A 17,616-nucleotide genomic window follows, 5' to 3' on the forward strand; every position below is an offset into this window, starting at 1 on the left:
CTGGCCCTAGCACTGGTTGCACACAGTGCAACAGTCTTTTTTGGTGCCCCCCCATTCCCTCCTTCTCTATAAATTCCCTCACTACCGCTCAATAACAATGCACCTCATCTCTCTATAGCACCTTTTTAACAAACACTTTTTTTATAGTGCTGCTCATTGTTTACTCACACTCAGTTCTGTGATCTGCATGGTAGACGTTCTTTGTAGCAGGCAAATTAACCCTGTGCATTGTGTAGGTTGCAGGAGTGCCCATGTGTGTGCACAGTTAGCAATGCAACAGTGTGAGAGTTCAGTAAGAGGAGTGACTGCAGGGTGAGTAAGATGACCATAGGAATTTGGGTGCGGATGTAATTTCAGAATGGGACGAATTAATGCATGGTTAGTGGTGGGCTTGTTTGAGTGAGATTGCAGATTGAGCAGTGAGGTGGACAGGTGAGTGATGTGTCACATGAGTGCAGGGTGAGTAGTGCGCTCATGCGACTCATGGTGAGGTACAGGGTGTACAGCGCAAGTGCACTGTGAGTGCAGATTGATCACTGTGATTGCAGGGTGAGTGGGTGAATAGTGCATTGTGATTGCTCTGAGTGCAGGGTGAAGTGAAGGGCGAGAATGAGGAGTGAATTGGCTGAATGCAGGGTGCATTCCCAGACACTTGAAGTAACTCAGCATGTCATTGACAGCGGTGTAGGGTCTCAGATATAAATAAAACTATTGTTATTATAGCATTAATCAGATATTGAGAGTGGAGGAAATTAATAATGGGCTGATCCTGCAACAAATTATCAGTCTTATGATTAGGGTTGCCAGCTCATTATTTTGATGTCCCAGACGGAACAAAAATAAACAGTCACCTAAAGCCATATTTTCAGCACTTATCTCTGCATACTTTGAACAGTAAATACACATAGAAAGCACTTCTAATGGTATTCTAGGGCTGCCCGAATGATCCATGACTGATAAAATAAAGGTAACAAAGATAGAAAAGTCACATTCCAAATGAAAACATACTTTTTATTTATAATCCTATTTAGTGTCAAGACAAGGTGTTTGCAGGCTCTTTAAACAACACATGGCTGGCATTTTTCTTTTGGCAACCCTACTTTATATTCCTTTCCATTAAATGCATTTTCACACTATGGCAGCAAATGTAAAATACAAATGTAAGGAATAGGGGGACACAGGAGTTCTGGAACCAGAAAAAAAACAGGTAAGCCTCGGTAACCAGTTTACAAAGGTGTGTAAATATGCAAATGGTCTTTAAAGACCTGTGAAAAACTCTGGCGTGCCGGAGATAAGACTCCAGGTACTGCCCAGCTGAGTCCATAGCAGCAGCAGCTCGAGCTGCAGCAGCCCGGTCTGAGACACAAGACGGGGGTAGGGGAGGGGCTGAATCCCTTTTAGCCCTATGGGCATTGTGCGCCTGCATAGGCATCACATGCTAAGTGGAGTTGGATTGTAATTAGAGGCATCCGGTATGGCCCCTTTGCTGGGAAAGTACTATTCACAAAGGGCACACATCATATCTCCACTGTACCTGATAAAGGTGTGCAGTTAGGCAATAATTATTTTGTATCCTCCACGCCAATAATATTATAATGCAACATGCAGAATATTTAGACACAAATATGGAGGATGTGACTTAACGGTCAGAGCTGCTGGCTTTGGACCTAGGGAACCAAGTTCGTGTCTCAGCGTTGGCTCAACATCCTGTGATTCTGGGCAAATCACTTAATCTCTTCATGCCCACCAAAAAATGAATGTGTCCTTGTGTAAAGTGACTGGTGCTCACGTAAAGCAATCCAATACCTTCGGGTCAAGTTCGAGCTATATAAAACTGCAACCAAAAAATGTAGGACTGGAGAAAATGCTTTCTATTATAGCTTCCTCTTATATTCCTATGTTAAGGCACAATCCAAATACATGATTGAAGACCTGTGGCTCCCTAATAACATTGAATGTCTATAATTTGGCGGTGTTCATTGTCAAGTATGTACTGCTGAAGAGGGCAACCGTTTAGAATGCATTTGGTAACACAGGCTGGCCCCCACAGCCCCCGTGTAGTGGGGGGGCCCTGTGCTCCCTCACTCAGCAGCAAGCAAGCCTCTTTATGATTGAAATGGTGCGCACGCCCGGCCTCTTAATTAATGAAATGGTGCAAGAGGCTGGGCGTGTGCACCATTTCACTCATAAAGAGTCTTGCTTGCTGCTGAGCAAGGGGGGCCCCTGGAGCACGGGCCCCCCAGCAATGCGTGGGCTGCGGGGGCCTGTGTTACGCCCCTGGTTTTCATCTGTATCCTGTCTCCTCCCGCCCCCGCTCCCACCCCCTGTGCTGGTAACAGCAGGTCTGCTTATGCTGTCTTTTGTATTGTTTTATTGATATGCTGTAGTTTAAATTGTCAATTCCACAGCACACACATATTAGACTGGAATGTCGTCCTGGTGTACCTGGGGAGTTTGACACTTGAAGATTTAGGGGCCAATTTCGATGCGGTTGGAAATGGCTCTGACCGTCAGTCGGAGCTGTTCCGACCGCATCGAAATTCCTGTTCAGATTCCTTTCCGACTGACCCATTTTGATAGGGTTGGTCGGAAAGGAATCTGAACCGGATTTCTGAATGGCCTCTGACGGGCTCAAAGAGCCTGGCTGCCATCCCGAAATCCTCCATCAATCCCTCTGGTGGTTCTTTCCAGCCTCCGCTGGGAATCTTCCATCGTAATCCCTCTGGATTATGATGGAAGATTCCCACAGCCTTTCTGTGCCGGCCTTTCTGACACAGAAAGGCTGTGGGAATCCTACTTTGGGGGCTCCAACAGGGCCCCCATGGGTGCAAGGCCTCCGGATAGTGGCCTAGGTACCCCCCTGTTGATCCCTGCACCCGGTGGCAGGCACCTTGAGGTGCCTGGCTTGGGGTGCAGGAATGAACTGCACCTCTGCTCTTTACAATGAGAGCATGCATTCCGTTTGGAATACATGCTCCCATTGTATAGAATAGGATTGTGACTGAACAGTGTTCGGTTGCATCCTACTTGCTGGGCTGGAACCGATGATAGGAGGTTGTTCGGTTCCAGTTCCCAAACAATGTAGGGCAAACTCCGGTCTCTCCGATATCGTAATCGGGCCCTAAATGGGACACTTTTTATATTCAGCAGACCCTAAGTGGAAGGTTCAGGAGACTTTTGATGCGTCTTCATAATCAATATAAAAGAGCAATTCCCTTGAACAAGGTCATTTACATAAACACCATGAATAAGAAAAAAGCAATAACTATAACAACTAAATTAGGAGTAAAAAACTGGCAGAATTTATTGTATACAGTAAAATTAAAAAAGCAGAGAACATAGTTGGCTGCTTGGCACAGATTAAAAGAGGTTGTAAAAAACAGTAAAATAACAATCCACATTCAATATTGACCAGCAATATTGCTGAAAACAGACAGAAACAACAGTAAGACATACAATTTGTGCAGTACAGGGTGTGTGTTCTGTTATTCTTTTAAAACACCGGTGTTATGCACATTGGGATATTATTATGTCAACAACAGTGTTTGAGCCGCGAATCACACTGTACTAGGGCGTCGACGCGTTTCGTGGAATGTTGAACTTCCATCCACCTTTATCAAGACAAAGAGTAAATTTCTGTCGTAGTGTACATAGGTTCTTCTGAAGTGTGAAGGACCGACACCGAAAAGCGTCGACGCCCTAGTACAGTGTGATTCGCGGCTCAAACACCGTTGTTGACATAATAATATCCCAATGTGCATAACACCGGTGTTTTAAAAGAATAAGAGAACACACACCCTGTATTGCACAAATTGTATGTCTTACTGTTGTTTCTGTCTGTTTTCAGCAATATTGCTGGTCAATATTGAATGTGGATTGTTATTTTACTGTTTTTTACAACCTCTTTTAATCTGTGCCAAGCAGCCAACTATGTTCTCTGCTTTTTTAATTTTACTGTATACAATAAATTCTGCCAGTTTTTTACTCCTAATTTAGTTGTTATAGTTATTGCTTTTTTCTTATTCATGGTGTTTATGTAAATGACCTTGTTCAAGGGAATTGCTCTTTTATATTGGTTGGTGAACCCCATTTCCCTTGACTTCAGTTAAGGGGTACCTCTCCTATTTTTACCTCTTGCATCTTCATAATCCACATCGCTCCCAGGCAGGAGGTGAGCCACACCTCGACCTTTCCAGGAAGAGCACATCACCTAAAAGGGCCAGCAGTAACGGTTATGAGAGAAGCTTCGTTTGGAGCAATGCCAGGCGTTGAGTTTCCTCACTCAGTGGCTAGAGTATTTGAAAAAAATTGAAAAAGACTTTCTTTGGAATTCCCCAGGCACGTTGCCCAACAGGAACAGTCGCATTCTGGCCTGACAGGTTCCTCTGCTTCGTTTATGAAGCCCAGCCAGCTCTAGGGAGTAGGACTGCGAGGTTTACTGACAGCGTCCCTGAACGGCACAAGCCCCGTACTCATTGGAACCCTGAGATATGTTCGCGAATGCCACGGGCGGAATATAATCTGAGGTACCCGCCCTCCTGTCAGTCAAGAATAGGGTCAGTACTCAGACTCTTATTCTGTGGAATAAGGGCATAGTTGGAATGAGGTGAAGTTAAAGAAAATGAGGAGAAATGCGGTAATGATGAACCCTGAAAAGTGAAAAATGTCAATCTGTTTGTTAACCCATAAAAAAGAATAATAACTGACACAAAAATGTGCAATTTTTTGTAAAGGTTTTGTTCAGTAATATAACAAAATTGAAAGGATAGGTTTCAAATGATAGAAAAATACTTTGTCATGGTGTTAGAATTTTGTTACGTTACAGATAGTTGACATAATGTTCAATCGAATCAGTCAAACATTAACATCAAATATTGTATTCGTGGTTTTTCCGTGTTGTGTTCATCATTAATGTATCTCTTCAATTTGACATCCCATGTTTTTGCACACGTTCCTGTTGGGTTGCCCATCCCTCCTGCTCCAGAAACCAAGAGCCACATCCCTCTGGTGGGCTCAAAGAAGATGCTCCCTTCCGTCTGCAGGTGCCCATGGATTGACCCAAACTGCACACCATACATTGTGGCCTTCTAGATCTAGCAGAGTTCGGGGGTCTTATAGGAGCAAGGGAGGAATCATGGGAGATCAGACTTCTAACATTACAGATGCCATGCCTCTGTGGTGCTTGCACACATTTCAAAGAGGGGATGCTGCCAACAATGTTCCACCATCAAAATCATTGAGACTGTGAAAACATCTCAAGTGTCAATCAAAGAACAAAGGCAGGAAATTAAGAGCGCCCATTGAGTAGCAGTGGGTGTAGTATGTAGCTGGTGTTTTGGAGCACTTTGTTGCAAATAACACACGCTGTGGTAACGCATTTTTATTTCCTGACAGCATATATTCCATTTAAATTGGGCACTAACTTTGCACAGACACAGTTTTAATGCTAAAACTGTATAGGAATCACATGTTTTTATTACACTGGTTTTGGTGAATATGTCATTGCTCATCACCAAGGAAAGTGGCTTGCTTAGTTTTGAGCCTATTATAATCTTTGTTTCGATCGCACTTCAGAATTACAAAAAAAAATGTTAATTTGTGTTTTCCTAGCTATTGATATATTCTGAAATATTTGTACAGGTCATTGGTAGTTTTTTTAGTTTTGTTGTATGTTAGAAAAAAATGACATTCTGCAGCCTTTCCTTTCGCACCAGCAAGATTGCCAGCAGTTCACTTTACGTCATCCTCTCGGTTTACCATCAGAGAAAGAACAGTAAACACCAATCTCCATGTAAAACTCCATGTTAAACGAGTAAGCAACAATTTGTCAGCAGAAATTGCCTTGCATTTGTTCTCTGCCTTTTCACACCAAATGTGACAAGATTAAAACAAAATTTAAAAGCATCTGTATTGCTCATTCAACTTGGGAACCCGAACATTTTTCTTGTGGGGGTTCTGCAGCTCACCAGCCCCCCTACTCCCAGCACCTATGCCATGCTTTCTCAGACATTTTCCAAACAAAATAAAATAGAAAAAATGGTCCACATCAACCTCTTCATCTTCCCCGTGCCTTACCTCTTGACCAAGCAATTAAGAGAGTTTTGCATCTTTGTGTACAAATCTATTGCAGGTCAATGCCGTCCAACAGAGAGTCCTGCTTGATGTCAACTGCCAGGTGCTACATCACAGTGTCCATCAATGTCTACAGACTGCAGTGCCAACCAATAGAAGCTTTGTTTCAGAGTCATTAACAAACTCTTCTTCATTATTCACTGGTCCAGCTGCAGCATGAACCTTCATCACTAGCCACTTCTCATCACCATTAAATAATCACCCTCCAGTAAGAAACATTTTGCCTTGATGTTGACCAAGTGGGGGGTCTGAACTTTTATCAGCTGAAAGTGTATATCAACAGCTCCGACTTGAGTTTCTAAAACACCATGAAACACTATTGCTGACTTAGCCGGGCAGAGCCCACCACTCCTTTCTGGGGCGGGTGATTAATCACACTGTATAACCTGCACTCAGCCTGGGGTAGTTTGGCACTGAGCACCTGGCTTAGCACAACGGCTATGTGTAAAGCATTGGCACAGCACTCACTCACAAAAAAATACACTGAGCATCACAAAAGAGACTTCACATGTGATGATTGTAAATAACGTTTGTATTCAATACACACAGTAATCAATACAACATGAGCATCATGTATTTCGGGCATAAATTACACTTGTAAATATTAAATTCAATAATGGGCCCAACCGTGTTGAAATGACATAAAAAAATATGCACACTTGTGGCAGGTCCTATTCTAACTCTCCCCCCCAGCACCCTTATGCAGTGCAACACGTTGTCAACCCCAGGTCCATGCTAGCAATTCTTATAATTTGATACCACAGTTAGAAAGTGCACCCCTGATCACAATGATATCAGGAATATATATACAAAGAATTATAACACTTTTTAGCAGCACCGTGGGCTGAGGCCGCACGGGTAAAACTAATGTCAAACGTAGTGTTCTTCTGGCAAGAAATCAACTTGTTAAGCAACACCGTTGTCCAGTTTCATGAATTTCAAGCAGTCCCCAGACTGTCACTCCCACACAAACATACACTCCGCACCGATACATAGTGCAAGAGATATGAGGCAGGTCCGTACGGAACATGCTCGCACACATATGCACTCAGCACCCTAATACAGTGCGACTGATACCCAGCAAGTAATTTGATATCACCCTACAGATCCCGTGGCCCAAGCCTCCCTCTACTCTCCAGCTCATCCCGATTGTCCTATGCCCACAGATGAAAGATAACTAGCCCTCCTCCCCCAGATACGAGGCTGTCGGCAGGTGAAGTCACACTTAGTTAGAGTCCCAGGGAAGCAGAGGGGGGTGGGGGGGATAGGTAGTTGTCAAAGGGAGGTTTGGCAGCCACTTGAGAAGTTCTCCCTCAGGATGCAGAGCAGAAGTGGCCTAAGGGCAATAGTCAGTCACTCAAAAGGCTTCCATATGGGCCTTCGGGCACTAGCCCAGCTCTGCGAATCGTAGGGGGCGGGGGTGTTACACATCTCTTGAAAGGCTTCCAATCACTCTCCCAAAATGTGGTTTGAGGCGATTGATGTGCTGTGACCAGAGCGACTGCCTTAGGGCCTTGGGATCCACCAAATAGATGGTCTCCCCCTTCCTCTCAATCACCTCTAGGGCCTGGTCCATTGGTCCTCAAGGACCTCCTGCTCTACTGAATTTGAATTTTTAGTTATTTGTAAAGCGCGCATTCACTGAGCAGTGTCTTGGCGCTATAGGATTTCAGAACTAAGGAGGACAACAGGGACTATGGACTGAAGGCATGCTGGAATAGGAAGGTCTTTAGAGCCTTGTGAAACTCCAAGTAGGAGGGGGAGGATCTGAGGGGGAGGGGAAGGGAGTTCCAAAAGGTAGGTGCGAGTACTGAAAATTTCTGGCCTCCGGAACATTTTTTCTTGAACCGGGGAATGACTAACAAAGATTTGGCCGTGGAACGTAGGTCTCTAGCAGGGCAGTAGTTGATGGTGGCGGAATTGATGAACGCAGGGGCAGTGCCTGCCCGGGCTTGGAAGGTGAGGCAGCCAAGTTTGAAAAGGGCTCTTTGTTTGATTGGAAGCCAATGAAGGGTAATGAGGAGGGGGGAGGAGTGGTGATATTTCGGAAGGCCATACACCAGGCGAGCTGCCTGGTTCTGCACCATCTGAAGACGTTGAAGTGCATAGGCGGGGGCACCATTGAAAATGATGTTCCCGTAGTCGATCTTGGATAAGACCATGGCCATCACAATCAGCTTGAGTGCTGAGGGAGAGAAAAACCGGGATAATTTCCTGATGATACGTAAGGTGAAAAAACAAGAAGAAACAATAGTGCTAATGTGGGTGTGAAGTGTCAGGTGGTGGTTGAGCATGATTCCAAGAGTCTTTACAGAATGGGAAGGAGTGGGAGGGGGACTGAAGGAAGGGGGCCAAAAGGAAGGTGGCCAGGGATTGCTGCTGCCATCACCCACACTATCAATGCAGGTGTCAAGTACACAGGAGTGGCGTTCCTGTTGAATGCCTGACAAAATATCGACAAAAATTTCTACCTACAAAAATATCACAACAAAATGTTGATTACAAAAATATCGACATGCTATCTCTAACAAGGTAAGTACAAAAATATCGAAAAAAATATTGATGTCAAAACTATCTTAATTAAAAAAGATAGTTTTTTTTAAATTAAAAAAAAAATGTAATATAAATAAAAGAATACTTATAAATGTAATAAGCATAGTTAAAATATGTTATAATATTTAAAAATAATACATAATATATATAGTTTAATAAAAAATTTATTAATAATATACATATAATACATACTATATACTTCCTTAATAATAACTTAAAAAATATTTGAATGACTTATAAATGAATACAAATATTATACATTACAAATAAATGTATACAATTAAAATAATAATATAAATAAAAATTAATAAAAATGTAAAACAAATAAAAAAAATAAGTAAATGTTGGATAGCGTAGGGGTAAAAATTACTATTCCCACTCCAGAGAGTGCAACAGTGGGGAAAGTGGTGGATACCGTAGGGGTAAAGATTACTATTCCAACTCCAGAGAGTGCAACAGTAGGGAAAGTGTTGGATAGCGTAGGAGTAATAATTATTATTCCAACTACAGAGAGTGCAACAGTGGGGAAAGTGTTGGATAGCGTAATAATTAATTAACAATAATATAATTAACAAAACAATTAATTAAAATAAATTATTACTTAATTACATTTAAAGTACTTCCCCTATAAACCCACAACCCGCTACAGAACATAATTATCAATTAATCAATTAATTAAAATAAATTACCAATTAACAAAAATGAATTACTAATTAATTAAAATAATTTATAATTCCTAACATTTTTTAATTAATTTAGTATAATTAAATTACCTCCCACCCTATTCCCCTATAAACCCACAACCCGCTACGGTATTAAAATATAAAATTTACTTAAATTACGTAAATAAAAATAAAATACATATTAAATACATAATAATATACATAAAAATCATATAAAAATCGATATTAGTAACATCGATATTAACAAAATCAATATTTCTTACCTTCGAAATTCTGTCCCATTGAAATTAAAAATATCGATATAACTTACCTTCTATATTTTGTCCCTTCGATATTTAAGCATCAACATTATTGTATGTCGATATTTAAAAATCGATATTTTGTCTGCCTACCGTTCCTGTTGTACCACTCCTTCATGACATCCTGACTGGCTTCTAAGTTGTGGGAGGCTTGCTTCCACACCTAGCCATCTGGCTCCAGAAGGCCAGCATGTAATTTACTACATCCCTGGGAGTTCTCTTAGGAGGTTTCTCCCAGAACCTTGACCAAACTCAGAGGTGCTCTAATTGAGAGCCCAAATAGAAGTTTGAAGGGGCTAAAACCCACTCCCTTCTGAGGGAACCTCCCGGTAGGCAAACATCAGGGATGGAAGAGGGCGCTTTACTTTTTCCTCAGGACATCTGGCAGGCCTCTGATCATGCCTTTCAAGGTCTTGTTAAATCTCTCTATAAGCACATTAGTTTAGGGGTGGTAAGGGATGGAGAACTCCTTCCACATAGCCTGCAAGTACACATACATGAAGTTTGTGCCCCTGTCATACACCACCCCTTGGTGAATCCCACTCAGGTAAAAGTCCTCATCCGGGCCTTTGCCACCGCTGGCGCGGTCATGGTCCTCAGAGAGATCGCCTCTGGGTACCAACTGGCATGATCCAGAACCAGGATGAACCTGTGCCCTGCGCCCATTTGGGGATCAATCTGCCCTGCTAAGCCAATGCATAACCTCTCAAAAGGGAAGGTCAAGCAAGGGTCAGGGGTTAAGGAGGACTTTAAGTTTCTGCCCACCTTGCCACTGGCCTGGCAGGTAACGCAGGTCCTGCAGAATGCATCTGAGGACACCCTGAGTCTCTGCCAATAAAATTGAGGAACAAGCCAGGTAAAGTTCTTGTCCTGGCCCAAATGTCCTGCCAGGGGAATGTCACGGGCCAATTCCATTGGGAAAACCCGATTATAACAAGGGACCACCAGGGCCAGGAGCCTTAGACTCACTATACAGAAGGTTGTCTTACCAGTAAAGTTGATGAGTCCCGGATTCCTCACCAGCAGCTTGGGCCTCAGCTTGCCACCTTAGGCCCTCAGGGGTGGGGCACAGAACTTATACCTGGTGGGACTTCCTTCCACTCACCGAGAGAAGTAATGTCCTCCTTAGTGGACTCTGGGGTGGCCTCAGCCAGTTCCCCATCCATCTCACCGGAGGTACATTCTGAGGCTGGTCTCCCCAGCTCTCGTCCTCTCCCCTTCTTAATGGGGGACTGGGCCTTTGTTCAGGCTACAGCCCCTTCTGATTCCCCTCTCAGGTAGCCGTGGACCATGTGGTAGCACAGATCCAGTTGGGTAAATCCAACATCTCAACATTATCCCGGAGCTCAACTTCCTTCCAAATAGTGTGCACCAGGTCATTACCCAACAGACAAGCCGATGGTATAGCGGGACTCACTGCAACCTTTAACAGGCCTGAGACCCCCTCCCCCATCAAATGATGACACCTGGACCACCGGGAAATGACCCTCTTTGTTGTCAGCCACCACCATCTGGTGGGTGGCTTGGAGAATTACCTGCTCCGGGGGGACCACCTGACTCCTTATCATAGTTATGCTAGCCCTGTGTCCCTCAGAGACCCTACCCCATACCCATTGATAGTGACCCTATGCCTATACTTTTCTGTATTATCAGGCACTGGGATCCTAGGAGCCATCTTACTGTCACCTAGGGGCACTAGGTTGACACCACTAATCTCCCCCTCATTGCCTGGGACCATCACATCCCCCATTACTACGCTTGCGACCCCTGGAGCCATTCCTCCAGCAGGTGGGGGCACTCGCTTTGAACACTTAGGATCTTCTTTGAAGTGTCCGTACCACTTAGGGTCTTGGCAACGGGCTCGTGTCGGGTACGTTTTCTTACCGGATTGGAAAATTGTTCCAGACCCTTTCCCTGGAGAATGTTTTTGTGCTCTGACAGAAGATTTCTTCTTTTTGTCACCCCCCTCCTTTTGGGCATCCCCCAGTTATCCTCATGGACACAATGGTGCTGGCCCAAAGTTCTGCGTCCTCAGCAAGTTTATAGCAATCCACCAGCTTGCTACCTACTAGGTGTTGGCACAGGTCTGTGAAACAGGTGGCAAGAACACTGACCAGCCGCGGCCGGCAGTGGGAGTACTTGCAGGGCGGTCACGTGGGGAGGGGGAGGGGCAGGGTGAGGGCGAGGGTTAGTAATGTATGGATTACAGAGTTTTGCAGGTAAGTAAACATTTAAATAAATAAAACGAATTTCGTTGAGTGCACTGCATCACCAAATGCGATGCAGTGTGCGCAACGAAATTCATTTTATTTATTTAAATGTTTACTTAACTGTAAAACTCCGTAATCCATACATTACTACCCCCCACCCTGCCCTTCCCCCTCCCCACGTCACCGCCCTGCAGGTACTCCCACTGCCGGCCGCGGCTGACACTGACCTAGTCAGTGTGACTGCTCTCCCCCCACGCAGCTCCACCGTTGAGGTACTGCCCTCTGATGCTCCATGCTAGGTAGGTGTTCAAGGCCCTCCTCCACCCGCAGGCTCCTGCCTGCATCTCATCCCTGGTGGTCCAGAGGGAGATCACTCTTCTCCTCTGTTGGTCCGCTCTGTTCTGTCCCTTCTGTGCCCTTTTTTATTTTTGCCCTCCTTTTTTCTCTTTTGCTCTCCCTTTTTCTCTTTTTGCCTCCTGTTTCTATTTTGATCCTTTTTCTCTTTTTGCTCTTTTTCTCCCGCGCTCCCTCCTGCTGCTGCCCCTTTGGCTTCTCCAGTGTGTTCTTCCCATCTTCCAGCTGGCAAGCCCATCTGTGCCTGTCTGAGATCCAACGGCAACCAGCTCCAGAAACCCTGGTCCCGCCAACCCTCCTCCGCTACCATTCCAGCACCCTCCGTGCTCTCAAACCAGGATGCAGCAACAACTGCCAGCTCTGAATGCCGTGGTACAAAAGAGGGTGGTAATGGATGGAGCATCTGAACCAATCAAACACTCACACCCAGTCAAAAGATCTGGGTTTAATCCATCACCGTTCTTTAGCCCACTCTGCCACCCCAGTTCAGACATGGCTATATGCAAATCAGTCTGACCCTGTGCCTCTTGGGAACAGTGCAGCCCGAACTGCCAAGCCATGCCTTCCCTGGACCGGAAACAAGCTTCCGAGGACCGGTTTCTGGCATTCCAGCCTTCTTCAGCCCAGCTTGCTTGAATCCAGTGGCAAAGTGAGCAAGGGACTCACGTCTGAGCATACCCTGCCACACTTATGGCGGCAAAAAGTGGTACAAAAGCAGGTCAGCTACTCTATTTGCAATTAATGTATAAAAAATATTAGCCACTTTTTCTAGGAAAAATGTCAGCCGGTGTGTCATAAAGCTTTCGATTTATTCCTGCATGATTTGGGCTGGTTGGTGTTACCAATTTTTTATTACTGAGAAAAGGGATTTGTTTTCCTTGACTGTCTTGGCAAGCTTTAACTTTAACTTCCTTTTTTCCCTCCTGTCCACCAGATCCTCGGAGGACAGGCTGCTTGAGGATATACTCCTGCCAATTCTACAGTGACCCCCACAGGTCTGGGGGAAGCGGGTCCTCGTCCTCTAAAGGTTGTCCATCAGGGCCCTTCTGACCCTGCTCAAACTATTCCACACACTCCGCTTCTCTCACACTAGTCACTTCCCCCTCAGGGTGGGCCTCTCCCCAGGCTCTCAAGGCTTCCTGCAACTTCGCCTTCTTGGCTCTTCCTTTGCAAGCCACCCTTTGTCTGGCATCCCTCCTTGAGCTGTGCCAGTGTATAGGTTTCCAGACCAGCCAGCTCAAACTCTACCTGAGGTAGGCCCTCAGACATAATAGTGAACTAGTGTAAGTAGAAATAGAAATCAATGAGGAACACAAATTACTTGCCACTCCCCAGCTATCCCTCTCTCTCTTTTAGAGACGCCTTAGGAAACAGGGAATCCTTTGCCTAAGATAAGTTGCGGCGCATAATTGTTTGCAGTGCAATGCTGTGCAAATGCAAGTCAACTGTTGGAACTGTCACCTCCAGTAGGCTGAGACAATGCCTTAGCCAGACAGAACCCACCACTCCCATCATGGATGAGTGATTACACACACTATATAACTGGGGCTCACCCTTGGGTAGCTTGGCACTGATCAGCTAAGCTTATGACAGAGGCAATGTGTAAAGCATCTGCACAGCACTCACTCACGATAAAGACATTGAGCGTCACAAAAGAGACTGCACATGTGATGTATGTAAATAACGATTGCGTTCAACACTCACAATAATCAACATAACATGAACATCATGTATTGTGGAGCATAAATCACACTTTTAAATATTACTAGCAGTACTAAGCCAAACTGTGTTGAAATTACATCATTAAAATGCACACTTGGGACAGATCCTATTCAAATCCCCCCACCCTTTTGCGGGTACGCCCTAGCAATTCTCATAATCCAATACCACACAGAGGGTGCACCCTGGTTCACAACAATATCATGAATATGCACATACAATGAATTATAACACTTTTAGCAGCACCACGGGCTGAGGCCGCTCGAGTGAAAAACAATGTAAAACATAGTGTTCTTCTGGCAAGAAATCAACGTGCAAAGCAACACCGCCAGCCACTGTTGTGAATCACAGGCGGTCCACAGACTGTCACTCCCACACACTCACTTCTCACGATACACGGTGCAACGGATATTAGGCAGGTCAGTACGGAACATGCTCACACACATACGCATGCCACACCCTAAAGCCGCACAACTAATACACAGCAGGTCAATCGATATCACACTGCAGTCCCCGTGACCCAAGCCTCCCTCCACCCTCCAGATCACCGACTTTCCTATGCCCACAAATGGAAGATAGCCAGCCCTACCCCTTACCCCCCACCCAGACACTAGTCCACATGCTGCCAAAGTCACACTTAGGCAAAGTACCTGGGAAGCAGGTGGGGGTAGGTTACAGGACTAATTAGGAGGTAGTCGGCATAGGAAAGTTTGGCAGCCACTCAAGTAGTTCATCCACAGGATGCGAAGCAGAAGCAGGCTGAAGGCAATAGTCGGTCACTCAAAAAGGGTCCCACTTGGGCCTTTGGCACCAGCCCAGCTCCACGAAGCACAGGGGAGTCACACAGTCTATTGAAGCATTTCCAATCACTTCTCCAGCCTAGTCAATCTCTCTCACTGCCCAAGCCAGTGCCGAGTGATACTACTTGGCAACACAATGTCATCGGGAGCAGGGTGAGGAGAAGGCAGTTGGTCCACTGCGCTGAGGGCCAAAAGGGAACAATCAATGAAAGTAGAATAAAGCAGGGGAGCCCCTCAGGAAAATGGTTTACCTCCTCACGTACATGTCGATCAGAGTCGCATTTAGGCAATCCGGGTACAACAACTGGTATGCGTTCATATGGGTCAGACCAGACTGTTCCTAGTCACACACACAACAAAGAGTTGCAATTGCCTTACGTCCCTGGAAATGATGCACAATATCCGGTGCTGGTAGATAGGAGTCGCACCAGACAATTCGGGTCACATACAGCAAAGAGTTACAAATTCCGTACCTCCCTAGAAATGAGGCACAACATCTGCTGCACATGGAAATGGTGTGCACCAAACAATTCGGGTCACACAAACAAGCACAAGTTCAGCAATGCCACACAAGATAGAATGAGACACTGCTACGGTTACGCCCCTACCTCCGAGGGTCGCAACCTGTGAATCGGACATCACATGCAATGAGAATGTACTCACTGGGCCACACAAGAGAGACCAGCCACGATCAATGATGACGGCCGCACGGGGTCTTGCAACCGGTGAATGTGCTCACCACCAACAAAATGCTTATGTGTGCCAAGGTCCCTTGATGCAGGGGCAACACACCTCAGCTGCGTGTAGGTCTACTGGCGCTGCGCACAAGGCACTCCGGTCTCCAGGCACAATTCTTAGTTCTAAGCTCACACCACACTACCAGTTGGGATCCAGCAAACAATGTAGGCACTTGAGAGCGCACCGCTTTCCAGATGTCACAAGTTGATGGTGTGGACCTCTCTTAGAATATCTTTCATGTCCCTGAGACCTCTGTAAGAACAGAAGGCAAGCCAATAAGTCCTTGGAGAGCACACGTCAGGGTGCCACACAGCAGCAGGTAGTCAGCCCAGGCCAGCCACTATTCAGGAAGGTGACATGGTCTCTTTCAATGGCAGTAATCCTCCTTGTGCACAACAGATTCCTCTGGCAGTGTGCCCAATGCACTTCCAGGTTCTCCAGACCCATGGCCCCACAATTGTATCTCTACCCTGCTGAAGTATGGCACCAGTAGTTACACTGTAGAGTGCCTTTGAAGTTGGGGGTGGTTCAAAGGGTCTCCCTTTGAACCACAGATGTATCCCCTAAATTTCAGTCCTGTCTGCCATGAGGCCGTAGAATGCAGATCTTAATCTTTAGTGGTCCATGATCTGACTCCAGAGGCCAAGTGTCAAAACCTCTTCCTCCAATCTATCCAGCCAGGCCCGCAAATAGCAGAGGTCTGACGTTCCAGTTGCATGGCTAGTGTTTTATAGTGGTCACTGGGGAATGCCCAGATTTGCTCCCCCAGCTATAGTGTGGACTAGAGCTAAGCAAAAAGGCTAACGTTTTAGTGCAAAGGAAGGCCCACTTTGTAGAAGTGGTATTTTGAAGCTAGTGATGAAAAACCACCTTTATCCCTGGAAACGGTTTGCCGATGCAAATCCAAGGTTAGCAAACATTATGAGGCTGCTCCACTTCTATCCACTAATGCAGCCTGAAGTAATATCAACCATCACCCCATGTTAGCCTATGAGAAGAGCGAACTTCATAGGTAGTAAAAACACACATGGGAATTCCTCACTACCTGGGCAGGGAATACACATGTGTACCTGTCCGCCCTTTCACTTACCCCTCATTTCATCCCTTAATACCTGCTCTTGGGGTGCTCTAGTGGTAGCGACAGGTCCTCTAAGGATGTCTAGCGATTTAGAAATGCCAGCCTGAGTAGAAGCACACTTGCGCCCACACAGACCTGCGATGGCAGGCTGGGCATATGGTTAGAAAACATCAGGTAAACACCACTTCCTAAGGTGTGTTGGAAGGGCACGCTCACTTTCACATTGAATTTACAGCAGGACAGTGCCCGTATCCCTGAGCCCGCTAGCAGAGAATCAGGAAAACCCTGGAGAAAAAAGCAAAAAGTTTAGGGAAACACTATCTAAAGAGTACCAGGTTCAACAACCATGAACTTTACCAGGGGGCAAAACAGCTCCAGCAGGAAACAGGCTGTGCCCAATGATGGGCCCCAATCCCCTCAACTCCAGAAAGACATACCGTAACCCCGATAATCCGTACTTCACATTGGGATTAACCTAAACGTCTTCCCAACAATGTATAAAATGTTTTACCTTCCAGGTCTTGCGCTTCTGTTTGGCAGCCTGACAGGATGAAATGCCTCTCACTCTGCCGACGTCCTCTGCAGTGGTGCAGTCCAGAAAATGACCAAAGTCAACTTGCCAAATTGAGTCCTCCAGCTGCCAGATTCCCTCATAAAGCAGTTTGCAAAAGGGAAATGTGCTGTTCTGTGGTCGAAGGAGCAGCCGATTCCTCATTCGTCACACGTTTCTCGAATCACGAGGCCTCAGGTGCTGTCGGCAGGTGAGCAATGTTCCAATGGATAGGTAGCCAGCAGGAGAGGTGGGGCAGGGAGTAGGTTGGCACTACAATGCAGACAGACAGGCTTCGGCAGAGGCGAGCCTTGGGCTTGTGCTCACAAAGCCTGCACACGGATGCAGAGATTAAACATCCAAGCACCGGGGAGTGTCAGTGCTCAGAACAAACACATCTGTCCGTCTCCCACGGGGAGCCATGCAGTCCTTCTAGAGAAGGGACCAATTCAGATCAGAAGACTTCCGAGGGCTGGGTTTATTTCAGATCAGAAGCACAT

The 17,616-nt window shown here is 45.7% G+C and overlaps 1 protein-coding gene across 1 annotated transcript in view; it reads right to left on the reverse strand.

Annotated features, from left to right (window-relative positions):
• DAGLA (diacylglycerol lipase alpha) overlaps nt 1-17,302 on the reverse strand; it is a 642,479-nt gene extending 625,177 nt beyond the window's left edge. The window contains exon 1 of the mRNA XM_086955592.1: nt 17,078-17,302. The gene's annotated coding sequence lies outside the window, so the exon portion shown is untranslated. The remainder of the gene's footprint in view (nt 1-17,077) is intronic.
• Nucleotides 17,303-17,616: the final 314 nt, after the last annotated feature.

This window comes from Lissotriton vulgaris, chromosome 2_1, assembly GCF_964263255.1.
Source record: "Lissotriton vulgaris chromosome 2_1, aLisVul1.2, whole genome shotgun sequence".
NCBI classification, from domain to species: Eukaryota; Metazoa; Chordata; class Amphibia; order Caudata; family Salamandridae; genus Lissotriton; species Lissotriton vulgaris.